The 14,568-nt window shown below is 32.5% G+C and overlaps 1 non-coding gene across 1 annotated transcript; it reads right to left on the minus strand.

Moving 5' to 3' along the window:
• Nucleotides 1-647: 647 nt before the first annotated feature.
• Nucleotides 648-754, minus strand: LOC113864138. Its single transcript, XR_003504741.1, has one exon. It is a non-coding gene; the product is annotated as a small nucleolar RNA R71 (small nucleolar RNA).
• Between the last annotated feature and the right edge of the window lie 13,814 nt (nt 755-14,568).

A 14,568-nucleotide genomic window follows, 5' to 3' on the forward strand; every position in this document is an offset into this window, starting at 1 on the left:
GCCGTTGCCGGGGATTGCTTTTTCTATATTAAGAAAATCTCAAATTTAATTGATTTGAGAAATTTGTGTCTTACTTTATTTTAATTTTGTCTTATTTATTAATTTTTTTATTTTATAATTTTCATTTTTATTTTATTTTAGTTTTTTTATTTCATAATTTCTTTTAATGTATGCTCACTCGTTCTAAGTGTTCTACAGCTTATTTGTGTGATCTGGAGATTGAAAGAACAATTTGTAGACAAAGAAAAGAAGTGAGAGTGCAAAGAATGGCAAAGGAAAGAAGGTCAATTCAAGATTACATGACACCTACTGCTAGGGGCACCCCTGGAAGCATCGAGGGCCCTAATGTGGAGGCAAAGAATTTTGAATTGAAACTAGCACTTATAACCATGGTCCAGAACTCCATACAATTTAGAGGCATGCCTAATGAAGACCCCAATTTACATCTAACAAAGTTCTTTCGATTGACGAACACCATAAAGTACAATGGAGTCTCCAACGATGCTATTCGACTCTTACTTTTCCTCTTCTCAGTATCTGAAAGGATGAATGCATGATTTTCCTCACTCCCAGCCAATTCCATCACAACTTGGGAGGATCTCACTCAACAATTCTTAGGAAAGTACTTTCTCCTATCAAGGTCCTCTAAGCTTATGACAGAGATATGTTGCTTCCAACAGCATGAAGCAGAATCCTTATTCGAGGCATGGGAGCGATTTGGAGAGCTTTTGAGGAGATGTCCTCATCATGATTTTCCAACATAGAGACAGGTGCAAATCTTTTACAGTGGCCTATCAATCACTACCAGGGTTACAATTGATGTTGCAGTAGGAGGGTCCTTCATAAGAAAAGATGGTGTCTTCTAGCTTTCAGTGGCTCACTGCTGACTCTTACGACATCAAGAGGAAAAAGACTACCCCAGTCTACCAAGCAGAGAGCAGCAGTCCACTAATGAACCAAATGGCATCCCTTGCAAAGCAACTAGAATCTTTAATGAAGGCTCTAGATCAACCTGTAAGAGCTCCTACAAGCCCAGAATTTAAGCAAGAAGAGGCAAACTTCATGGGCAATCACAGTTCGAAGTGGAGGAGTAATCCTCCTAACTCTTTGGGAAATGGCTTTGGAAGTCAAAATTCAAGTGTTCATTGCCCTCCTCATATGCAAAGTCAGGGAGCAAGACCAAAAGGAAAAGAAGCTCTTAGATCTTAATCCAACTTTCAAGAACAGATGATGCAATATGTGCATTACTCTGATAAGAGGATGACAGAGCTTGAATCTAAATTGGACCAACATATTGAGAGAACTAATAAGAGGTTCGCAGAGGTCAAATCTGAAATACAAGCCAACTCTTCTAAGATGAGTGCACAATTGGAGCAAATTATGAACCTTTTGAGTCAAAGAGTGATAGGAACACTACCATCTCAGCCTGAACCTAATCCAAGGGAGCAATGCAATGTCATCACCCTTAGAAATGGAAAGAAATTACAAGAATTATAGAACAGAGGCACATGCACGCCCATGCTTGTTGAGAAGTACGGCCATATTGATTCAACATGCACACCCGTTCTTACTGATGAGCACGCCCCTGCTATAATAGAAGCACGACCGTGCTTATACAAGCACGCCCATGACAGTGATCAAAGCATAACCGTGCATCACTATGAGCAAGACCGTGCTTCAAGCGAGGAGCCTAAAGAAGAAAAGAAGGAAGAGCCTCTTGTTCAACCAAGGCCATATGAGCCTAAGATACCTTTCTCACAGCGGCTGCAAGGTCACCCTCCTTATGATGAAGAGTTCCACAAGTTCTTATACTTATTGGGCAAAGTGCACATCAATATGCCTTTCATTGATGCTATCTCCAAAATGCCCAAATATGCTAGATTTTTAAAGGAGATTTTGACCAATAAAAGAAAGTTGAGAGCACATGAAACTGTGAAGCTCACCCAAGAGTGCCCAGCTATAGTCCTTAAAAAGTTTCCACCTAAGCTTAAGGACCCAAGGAATTTTACTATTCCTTGTACAATTAGAAAAACTCACATTGATAAGGCTTTATATAATTTAGGAGCAAGTATTAATTTTATGCCTTATTATGTTTTCAGGAAGCTTGGAATGCATAAACCTAAGCCAACCTTCATGTCACTTCGACTGGCAAATAAGTCGATCACATATCCCAAAAAGGCATAATGGAGAACATACTTGTAAAAGTTAGTTTATATTTCATGCTGACTTTGTGGTACTTGACATGGAGGAAGATGATGATGTCCCCATCATACTAGGGAGACCGTTCTTGGCCACTACTAGGACCATCATAAACGTACAAGAAGGGAAGCTCACATTGAGGCTAAATGATGAGGAAGTTGTATTTCAAGTTTTCAATTATTTCAAGTACCCTTCTAGCCAAGAGTCTTGTCACTTTGTGAGCACTGTAGATGTTGCTTCTCCTCCTCCAATTTATGTGAAGCATGAAACCACAAGAAAAAGGCCAAGGAGGAAGCAATATAAGAAGAAGAAAAGACAAAAGCTTAAACCATCCATTAATAAGCCTCCTAATTCGAAGCTTAAATTTTCTTCTCTTTATTCTAATCCCCATCTTATGGATAATTTTTCTGATGTAATAGGTGTTGGGGGGCAAAGTTGTTGGGGAGACAATTGCATATTAAGGGAGTTATCTCTGAGACTCATACCTTCTTCCCACCATGATTTAACAGGAACGTCAGGCTCGTGACGTTAAACAAGCGCTCCCAGAGGCAACATGTGTCTTTTATTTTATTTAAATTTTATTTCTTTTTGTTTATTTCAATTTTGCTATTGTTATTTTATTTTTAGAATAAAGAATAAGCATATTGAAAGATTGCAAGAACGGAGTTGATTGTTCCCGCACACACTTTTGAGCTCTGATCTAAAAGCACGCTCGTACTCATCCTATACACGGCCGTGCATTCAGTCGCAGTTATAAGAGAAGCTTTACATCATAAGCATAGGCGTGCTTAAGATTTCAGCATGGCCGTCCTCCCTCACCCGAAGCCATCGCGCCAAGAATTATCAGGGAACCTCTTTCCTTCATATTCAATTGCCCTCTTTGCATGCTTTTAATTTGATTGCTTTCAAACATTGAGGACAATGTTTTACTTTAAGTATGGGGGAGTAGTAGTTCTTGATAATATAATTGTTATTGCATGTTCTTGAGTAAAGTGTCTATATTATTTTTACGATAATTTAAAACATTTTCCCTCATAGAACCCAATCTTTCCGGATAGAATAGCATGTTGAGTGATTATTATTGGCATTATACTTTCATTTGGAAACTAATTTTAGCTAAGTTCCTTACTTTTATGCTCTACATTAAATTTTAACCCACAAATGTGAGTTTTGAGCCTTAAAAGGGGATTCTTATTTTAATCTAATTAATTGTACCATTTTCCTCATTGTTTTGTATGATTATCTCTTTAGGATTTGTGTTCTAGAAGTTGACTTGGAATGGACTTAAGACTTCTCTTTTTAATTGCACATTTTAATATGATTGAGGCATAATAGAATTTTTTATTCTTGACTTTTCGCATGTTTTATATACAACTAGTTGTCCACTTTGAGCTTCATTGATTTTTCTTGGTCCCTTGCATTAAATTTATAGAATGTTTTGATGACCTTGAGTTTATGAATGGAGCAATTGAGTTGTTGAATTGTTTGATAAATTATCCTCTATATCTCTCATGTGCAAAAAGAAAGAAAGAGTATGAAAAAAGAAAATGAAAAAAATGGAAAAAGGAAAAGAAAAGAAAAAAGATTATATATGATTGAAAGGAGAGAGGAGTAAAGATATTGATTACATGTAAAATATAAAAATTACTCCAAGAACTTCATTTGTAAACTTAGGAGATGTTTATAATTTTTATAATTGATTACCCCTTTGTATATCCCCTTTCTTTCATTTATCTCACCTCAATTATTATAACTCCTTGGCCACATTATAACCTGAAAAAGACCTCATGATTAGTACTTGCATTTAATTTATTTAGTGGAGAGTCGGTTTATAGTCAAGCCTATAGTAGTACACTTTTCTTTAGGAGAACTGAGTAATATCTTATTTTGTCCCTTAGTGAGAGGGCAAAGTAGAGTACCTTAGTTTGACGTTTGAGTGAAAAGTATGAAAATATAAGATTCTAATTGGGAATCTTTTTGATTGCTTATGCTTAGTGATATTACTCTTGTTGCTCTCTTTATCTCCTTCATCTCGGGTTCCTTGTATGGTATTATGTTTCAAGTTATTATGTTATTCTCTTAACCAGCACTTTGCTTAAGGATAAGCAAACAGATAAGTATGGGGGAGTTGATAAGTCTATAATTAGGCCCTATTTTACAGCCCATATATTCATATTTGACATTTATTTTATTTGGTGCTCACATTAATTTATATATTAATTATGCAGTTTGGTAAAAAGATGCCGCAAGTATACTTCGGGTGCATTTTTGGGCCCAAATTGATAGAAGATTAGAGCTTTGTAGCAGTCAGCACGCCCAAACCCTTCCAACAAGTACGGGGAGTGCTTCGAGCCCATGCACGGTCAAGCTAAAGGCCTTGCACCGCCGTGCTCATCTGCGGAAAGCCCAATTATGAAGAGTCTTTAGGGTTTTCAAACCTTATTAAAAGGGAGATCTCAGGCGTAGGGGAACTATTTTTACATCAAGTATTTGGATTTCAGATACACTTCTTGTCTCTTTCCTCTTGCACGGGATCTTTGGCACATGCTTGGCGAGACTTGAAGCTTCAAGCGATCGTACTTGAAGACCGGGAACACATCTCATACTTTAGTTTGCTATTTCTTTTGATTATGGCTTTGTTTATGATTGTTTTAGTTCTTTTCTTTAGCATGAGTAGCTAAGTCCATAGCTAGGGCTATGGAAACTATTGTTCATGAATTTATGGAATTTTGATGTTTGAATCTAAGTTTGATTTCTGTTTTGTGATTAGATTTTTTATACTATTGTGTTTCTTTCTTAATCCTAATTAACTATATCGTCAAGCGACTGTACCTCGGTTAATTAATAAATCTATAGGGTAAAACGAGACAAAGGATTAGGTGGACCAAACCAATCTTTCTCTTCTACTCGTTATTAAATTAACAAGTTCGTAGGCTCCTTAAGCTTTTTTAAATTAACGTCTTGCATGACCATTGGGGATGTTGATTTAGAGAAAAGAATATTAATATTGCATGACCATTGGCTATTAATAGTATTCGTATGAATGATTGGTAATCACAAGGAAATCGAAGTTAGAGTTAAACAGAAGAATAACATAAAGAATTGAATGAGAAAACTCATATGCCTCAATGTTCCTCTTCGATAAGTTTAACCAAGACATGCATTGTATTCCTTACTCTTACTTTATAATTAATTTTATAAATTCTTGTTTTAATTAATCTCATATCTTTGAAGTTTAAACAATTGAATTAGGAAATTCTTAGTAATTGGAACACAATCTTTGTGGGATGATATTTTGGGAACTTAATTTAAGAATCTTTCATTACTTCTAGATGGGTACACTTGCCCTCCAAACACCACGCTTTTATTGTCATGCTTGTAAAATATGGCCATAGACTGGAAAGACCATGCTTCTTAAACATGGCTTATTTATAATAAGTCAACTACATTTGCACTCTTAATAGACCACGCTTGTAGGTTGTGACTTCTATCTTTCATTTGAGCTACGCTTCAAAACTGTGAACTATAGGTTCCCGTTATAATTTTAATGTTCCCACCAATTACTGAAACAAAATAGGTTCTCAATGTCTCTCACTTATTGCTTCTTTGAAACAAAATATCACTTTGTTGCTTCTCATCCTCTTGCCGCAAAATCGATCTCCTTTCTCTTGCTTGAAAACCCATAGCAGAAAAAAAAAAAAAAAAACTTGCTGCTGCCTTTCTCTCTCTCAGATTGCATGTTGCCCCTTTTGTTAAAGCTCTCTTGTTTCTTCCTTTCTCTCTCATAGGACATTTTTTCCTCTTTCTTCCCTTTCGTCATTTTTTCCTCACACAAAATTATAAGTTAACAAACTTATGCTTGTAGCTCATTGCTTTCTTATTTTTAAAAATATAAAATAAAAATCTAAATATATGAATTTTAATGATTATGAGTAACAAGTACCTAATGTTTTTTATCATGAAAATTAAATGAGTAAACTTATAATTTTTATAATTTTTTTTGTCTCAATCATCTATTTAGATATACTGATTTTTATAATTTTTTAAAAAAGAATAAGTAATATCTTTACAATAACTTATTAATTTTAAGGGAAATTTAGCAATAAAAATTTTTAAATAACTATAATATAATGATATCCTAATCTTGGAGAGTAAGAAAATTTAATTTATTCAACGTATATATACGTACATTGAAAGAAATTATTAGAGTTCACATAAAATATTTGATTAAAATATTGTTTATGGATCTCGCTCGCCTAACACCAAAATGTTCTTGAATCATTTTTTTCATATATGAAATGAAAATCCATTTATTACCTGCAATCAGGAGCAAAGCAATGCATATAATTCCAAAAATATTTGGTTGATAGGCGCAAAAAGCCATTTTGTAAACATTTAACCTTTAAACTCTTGTATACTTTTCTTCTTGTAACGGGGATGATAAACATTATGATCCTTTTGTATTATCTATTTGATAAAAAAAAAAAACTTAATAAATAAGAAGAATTAAAAGAGAGAAAGAAGAAAAGTGAATGATGTTAGAATTTTTTTTAATCCATTATATAATTTCTATTATGCAATGATTATTATGAAAATACCTTTTCCCTTTGAGATCTTGAATTATGTTGCTCTCACAACACAATATATGGTTCTCACTTGATTAAGGGTTTAGAGAGCACTAACCTGAATCCATTGTTCCTTGATGTTACCTCTTCTCTTTGATGTCGTTGATTCCTTGGTATTTTCCTCAACTCTTCCTTCCTCTTTCAGCTCCTCTCAGATGGTTGAGAAAAAGTTTCTTTCTTGTGTTTACCATGAGCTCACTCAGAGACAGTAAAAGTGAAAAAAATTAGAGAATGTCGTAACCTCTATTTGGTAACCGCTCTAGATATATTATATGAAGGGAGAGGGGAGAGTTTCCTTATAATTGTATTTACAATTATACGCTTAATGACTCTATATTTTATATTTAACCACCATCACATTAAATCATTAATTAGAGTCATGCTATAAGTTAAATAGACCACTATAATAAGATTATTAAAATAATCTAACAAATGATCCTTTTATATTATCTATTTGATAAAAACAAAAAACAAAAAGTTTAATAAATAAGAAGAATTAAAAGAGAGAGAAAGAAGAGAAGTTCATACGCTAAGCCATACCTATCTTTCTTGAATGATATAAAGTATAAGTGAATAGAGTGACTGAAATGAAATACTAGAAAACTACCCTAAAGTTCACTTTAGACAAAGAAGTATATATCACCTACAAATTTTGTTAGGATAAAGGAGCCTTTTCATTATCTGGAAGGCGAAAACATTAAAAAACAATTCACAAACTTTATTTGACATCTCTTATCTTTATTTACAAACACTTAACATTATTTTATTGCTAATAATTTTTCACAAAAGAAATTACAAATCATCTCATATAAGTTTTTTAAGGATTAAATCGCAAGTTGTTACCTAATACATGACTATTTGAATCTATAGTACACCCAAAAAATTGCATATTGTAAAATAAAAGCACAGTAAATTCTTGCTTATTATAAATCTTTTTTATCTTTTCCTTATTTATATTTTTAACTTGAAGCTTAGATCAACAGGTGCACCTCAAAAACGAGTTGAACAAAGCAGCCAAACAATAAAAGAGTGGTTAACATCAATATTAAAAAATTAATGGTGTAAATATGATGTATAACAACAGTAGAAAATCAATACACAGAGGTAGGAGATTTTGTTTTTTTTTCTAAACTTGTTTTAATAATTTTTAGTATAAGGTTTTAGAATAATTTTTCTTAGCTTATTCCAAGCTTATGTTTAAACTTGTTGGATAAAATCTAAAGAAAAAAAGGATTGAATAAGTGATAAATTAAATTGTTTTCTCAAATTTTCTCTCAAAACAGTTACACTGATTCTAATGGTGACGTGAAAGTTATTTCCTAGTAATAGTCAAATTTTCAGTGTAATTATTTAAGTATATTTTATTTTTTATAATTAAAATTAGTTATATCTTAGTAATTCATACAATGAAAAGTTGATATTATATTTTTTTTATATAAATTATTAAAATAAAACTTAAAATTTAAGTTAAAAAATTAAAAGCTATATTTAAATTAAATTTCTTCCTTAATTATTTCTCAAGTTAGTTTTAGAGACTCAACATAGAAGATAACAATTTTGGTAGGTTATATGGAGTTGTATGACCCTGTTTATTTATGATAAATGTATTCAATTGAGTGAAAAATTTTAAATAACATCAATGAACTTCAACTTTATTTATTTACTTGAAGAAACATACCAAGAAAAATATCTCTCGAATAAATGAGAAATGTTTATTGAAAGTATTAAGATGTCCCACATTGGTTAGGAATAGAGTCAAAATACTCGTTATAAGGGTTAGAGTAGTCCTCTTCTTATGAGATAGTTTTTAAGAGTGAGTTAGGCTCAAGTTTCTTAACATGATATCAGAGACTATGTAGTTTGAACCAGTTTGAACGTCATGAGAAAATAATTAAAAATGAAAAATTATAAATTAATTTTTTATTGTCTTATATTGTTCAAATAATTATATTGATATCTTTTATGTATATGAATTACTTTTCTAACAATTATTTTATTATATGTATACATATGGTTATTTTAACTTCACAGAGCCAATCATCTATCTAAAAAAAGGTAAACATGTCACACAATTAATTGTAGTGTTGAGTAAAGGATACCGATTGAATTTGATAACTAAATGGAAAATCCTTTAGAACCAAATTGAAAGTACGTGGCACTTCTTGGACTTAAAAATTTTAATATTTGACCAAGGGAATGAGATGAAGTAGAGATGTGTGTTGAGGATAAAATTTGGCAAAGCATCATAGTATATCAATTTCTCATCTCTCAAACCTTTTCAATTTAATTTGCAACTAATACAAGTACATTAACTTATTATTGCTTTTTGTAGCTCGCATATGACGTTTCTAACACTAACATCCTAAAAAGGAAATGGTTAAAAGGAATGTTGGAGGGCCATTAAGACATATCTGACTTCCAAATATGTTTTTGGAAGTCAAAGGGATGTGTTTCCTTGTCAAGAATATTAATTCATTGATGAGGAGACATAGAGGGCCTTTGTGGAGAGTCGACTTGACCCTACTTTTCTTTTAAAAAAGCATCAATGTTAAATTCTGTGTACGTTAATTTACATTTTTAAATAACTTAATTCACTTAATTTACTAATAATAGGGGGAAAAAAAAGACACAGGCAATCCAAGCAAATAATTGTAACCTATCTTATAGGGTTATAAGTTACTTAAAGAGAAGATATTACAAGAAAAGGCCAAAATTTGTCATAACGCCTCTTAATCTGACCCCCTGTAATGTTATTTCTCCTCCATCACCACCTACTTGGTACCAAAAAAAAAAAAAAAAAAGCATGTTTAAGGAAGTAAGGAGAGTACACCTTATATGAGAGTCACATGGTTGGCAACAAAATTGTAAGTCTTTAATGATACCTTATGAAATAAGTTTAAATAATCAATTTAGTTCTACTTAACATTGTTCACTAATTGTTTATATTTAATAGGATTCTTTAATAAAAAGTTCACAAAAAACCTTTACACTTGCTATATATAAGAACATTTTGTCTATTGCTTTTAGATAACATGAGCACCCTAGTCATGTTCAAACTGTTGAATAAGGTGTGGACATTTGTAAGTACTTTGAGTCAAGTACACCACAATAGAAAGTAGTGGTTCCAAGGGAAGAATTGGAGGTATTAGGGATGAGATTAGACAGGAGCTTAAAGCTGAAATTAGGCAAGAGCTTACTTCATTGAATTTCTCTAAAGGAAACACAAATCCCTAAGCTTATGTTCCTAAAGCCTCTTGTCCTTAAGAACATGTCAACACTAAAGGTAGTTGTGCCCTAGTAGATGCTCTAAGGGTAATCATGATAAGTTTAAGTTACTCATAGATGGTCGTCTACGCCTAATGGCATATGACACAATATACAACTTACGTCCAATCATACACCATAAAAAAAAAGACAATGATTTCTTTAGAGTAGTGGTTAAACAAGTTGAAGATGTTAATTCTCATATCTTTATATCACCGAATAAGGTTCAAAGAGTTAAGGAAGTCCCTAATTATTTTATTTTATAACCCAAATAATTTATTCAATTTTCTACTAATCAAATACACTTTCTTTCAAGGTAAAATTACATCTCCAATATTTTAATTTAATATATATTAATAATCTCAATTTGTACAAGATATTGGTGAAATTGCAAAGAATACTCTTCATGAGTTGAAACAGTCAGATGTTGATGTAATTGAATGCTTATGTATATTGTTGAAGAAGCTACGAAAACAACATTTTTAGCTACATATAAATGTTGAAATTATAGGCAATAAAAATTCAATCCTATTATATTTGACACAAAAAGATATTATGGAGCTTATAATGAGTTAGGAGATGTTTTGCATTTTAGTGGTTCGAGTATAGTTAATGTAAGTTCATTTGTTTTTAAGTATTAGTCAATTAAATGTTAAAGTTGACACACTTAATAATTTTATATATCCATTATGTTGGTACCTACGTCATCTTCCACTTCAAAGGAGATCACTCATTTATACAAATTCTTTGGCCCTATTCACATTTAGAGCACAGGGAACAAACCTGAATTTATTTGAACATACATTCAAACAATGCTTTATGAAGTTCGAAAGCAGTGTTACCTTGCACCATATCATTATCAATAAGTTTGTTCTTATTAGCTTTTCATAAATTTGGTTTCACTTTTTAATAGCCAAAGCAAATTATAGAAGTCATTGGCAATGTTGATACTTTGTCCAAAACGAAATAAAGTCATCTTCCTTTGCTCGTTATAGAATAAACTTAAAAATATATATATATAAAACAAATTATTTATATGTAAGTTTATTAAAAATACTTGTTGCAAATTATTTTACATATCATATATATCATTGCTCACATAACATCAATATTTTTATTCATTACAAATGTATAGAAGCATACAATGTCTTTTAGATAAGAACCCAACTATAAATAATCTTACATGAATCTATCCACTTGTATGCTTTTTAAAACTATAAATTCAATATTTAATAATTTTCACAGTTAAAGTATTTATTATAGTTTAATGTTCAAAATGTTTGTTTTGTTCTAGTCACACAAACAAAAAAGAAGCTAGAAGTGTAGATATTATGTGATGAAATATATGCTCATTGTCATCACAACAACTATTATTGATTCTTAAGATTTAGTACTTATATTTATTATTTTAAACATATATTAAGTTGTACTATTAAAGAACTTAAAGTAAACTAGAAGATTAAGTTGATTCTGTTAGTTTGTTATCTTTAAGTTAATAGATTTAGCTTTATAAACTCTTAATTTCTTGTATTTCAGGAATTCAGTTTTTCAATAATAATCAGTTTCTAAAATCATTCTAGAATACTCTGTATTCATCTTTTCTCTCTTAGAGTTTGTTTCTTTACATGGTATCACAGAGCTTCAAGATCCATGGCTTCCGCTACATCAAATTTTGTGCTCCAAACCTTCTCCAATCCAATATCGTCCCGTCTTAGTGAGGATAATTTCCTCACTTGGTGTCAACAAGCTGAAGCAACCATCACGGGATTTTGATTGAAGAAATACATTCCAGGTGCAAACTCGATCCTAGAGAAATTCAAGAAAGAAGAAGATAAAATCACTGAAGACATCACAGAGGCATATGAGAATTACGAAGTTCAAGATATCCTTTTGAAATCGTGGCTTCTTAAATCTATGGAACCCCAATTCAAAGTTAGGATTGTGGGTTGCGATTGGTCCTATCAGGCATGGGAAACCCTACAAATCTATTTTGCTTCACAAACAAAAGCGCATATCAAGCAATTGAAGATTCAATTGTGAGGAACAAAGAAAACCATTATTGTTCATCTCTATCTTCTTGAAATAAAAAAGATCATAGATACTTTTGCTGTGATAGGGTCACCTTTGTCCACTGAAAAGCACATTGATACTATATTTGATGGATTGCCAGAGGAATACAATGCATTCATGTTATAATTTTGTTAAGAACAGATCCTTACTCTGTGCCACAAATTAAAGCTTTATTGATGGCACAGGAAGAAAGATTAGAAAAGTATAAAAGAAATGACTCAGCAACAATGCAGGCAAATTTGGTTCAAAATCAAAACAAAAAGATTCAAAATTATCAAGGAAGAGGTGATCTTGGAAAAGGACAAAACCATGGAAGAGGAAGAACTAGAGGTAGGATTTTCAGTTTAGAAGTGGCTTAAAGATCCAATGTTAAGTCTGCGGAAAAATAGGTCACTCAGCCTTTCATTGTTGGCATCGATTTGACTAACAATTCCCTTAGCAGGCTCAAAACAACACCAATTCATACAATAATCAGTAGATGCAAACTTTAAACTTAGGTATGCAAGCTATGTTAGCATGCCCAAATCAGAATGTTGCTTATGATGATAATTGATACCCGGATTCTGGAGCTACAAATCATCTTACTCCAAAAATTACAAATTTGTTCAACAAATCAAAATATGCAGGATTCGATAAGATCCACATGGGCAACGGTAAGCCTGGTTATTCTAATATTCTGTCCGATAATTCAACTGTTTTAAAACTTGCTAATCTTCTACATGTTCCTACTATAACTAAGAATCTTATTAGCGTGTCTCAATTTTGTAGAGATAATACGGTATTCTTTGTGTAACATCCCTACTTTATTAATTATTAATTTCATACTTGATGTGAGTTGATAATGCATGTTGCTTGAAATTATGAGAGTTTTAGATGTGTGAGTTGCAGGATTTTTTGCTGTAGCGAGACGTGTCTCGCTGTAGCGAGAAATCAGCATCAAAATTAGGCATTCTGATGCTCTCTCACTATAGCAAGGATCTTCTCGTTGTAGCGAGGAAGTCTCACTGTAGCTAGAATGACAGACAGCAAAGTGCAATTTTGTCTGATTTTTTTGCTGTAGCGAGAGAAAGTATCGTTGTAGCAAAAATTTCTCGTTGTAGCGAGAATACCGCGAGTCTAAGGGTATTTAAGGGTTTCCAAGTTTCAAGCTCTCTCTTGTTCTCTCGACCCCTAACCCTCTCTTCTTAGAAAATCTCCCCAAAACCTCAACTTTCTTACAAATCCAAGCTTGGGAACTTCATCAATCAACTCCAAGTAAGTTCTTGGAGCTTTGTTTTTCTTTTTGGGTGTTTTCTAAGTTTCTCCTTTCTCAAAATGTTCTCTTTTGTGATATCTAGGAAAATCTTGGTCCTTTCACTCAGAACCTTTCACAAAATCTCTTTTAAAACTTCGTCTCACGGTAAGGAAAGCTCTATATCATTGTTAGGAACTGTTGTATATATGAGTGAAAATGCTTGAAATGAGTATGTATTGAATGATAATATGTGATTCATGTGTTTAAAACATGCTTTGTGATGTTCAAAAATATGTTTGGAATGACAGATGATGAGTATGTTTTATATGAATCTGGGCATGTGTATGAGGTACTGAGCCCGAGAGGAATAACCCTCAGCTATGAGAAAGTAACATATAATGAAATAATGAAATAAAAAGACACATAGAAAGATGAGATATGAAAGTGAAAGAGAAAGGAAATTGGAATGAATACAAAAAGGACAACTATAAATAGTTCAGAGGTATACTAGGAGTGTGAAAGATGGAGAAGACTGAAAAGTCTTGGGGAAATGAGGGTGGTGGATGCTCCTCTTAAATTGTGCACAATAAATGAGAGTAGGAGTACCACAGCCCTCACACTCATTTCCTGACCTATACTCCTGATCACATTTTTGCTAAAAGGGGTTGGGTCGGCACACGTTGTATCCGCGTAGCTGTGGCTATCCAGCAACTATCTATGCTAAAGAAGACCTCAAGAGATCCCAGGGACAATGGAAATGAGAATGATACTGGGTTTGGAAATAAGTAATGAGAGAATAAATAGAGAAACATAATGTGAATGCATAATTGAATTAGTTATATGATGCATGTTAAATGTTTGACTTGTATTATTGAATTCTCTGTGTATGCTTGGCAATGAATATGGAGACTCATCATTACGTAACCATTTCAGGGAACCTAGATGATGACACCCAGGGAGGGAATTAAAATAGTAGATAGTTCAAAAGTAAATATAGTAAATGATATTTTTGGTGAGTATCAGAGATTTACTTCCTTTAGAATCCTTGTACATGATAGTGAGGTGCCTAGTGAGGTAGTGATGATAGAATTAGAGCTAGCCTTTAATATCCCTTTTGATTTTTCTGTATATAGAATCCATTACACCTTCTGTATTTATATCTTTTCTGGTGTTGAG

Source organism: Abrus precatorius, unplaced genomic scaffold (genome assembly GCF_003935025.1).
Source record: "Abrus precatorius isolate BTA unplaced genomic scaffold, Abrus_2018 Scaffold3, whole genome shotgun sequence".
Lineage (NCBI taxonomy): Eukaryota > Viridiplantae > Streptophyta > Magnoliopsida > Fabales > Fabaceae > Abrus > Abrus precatorius.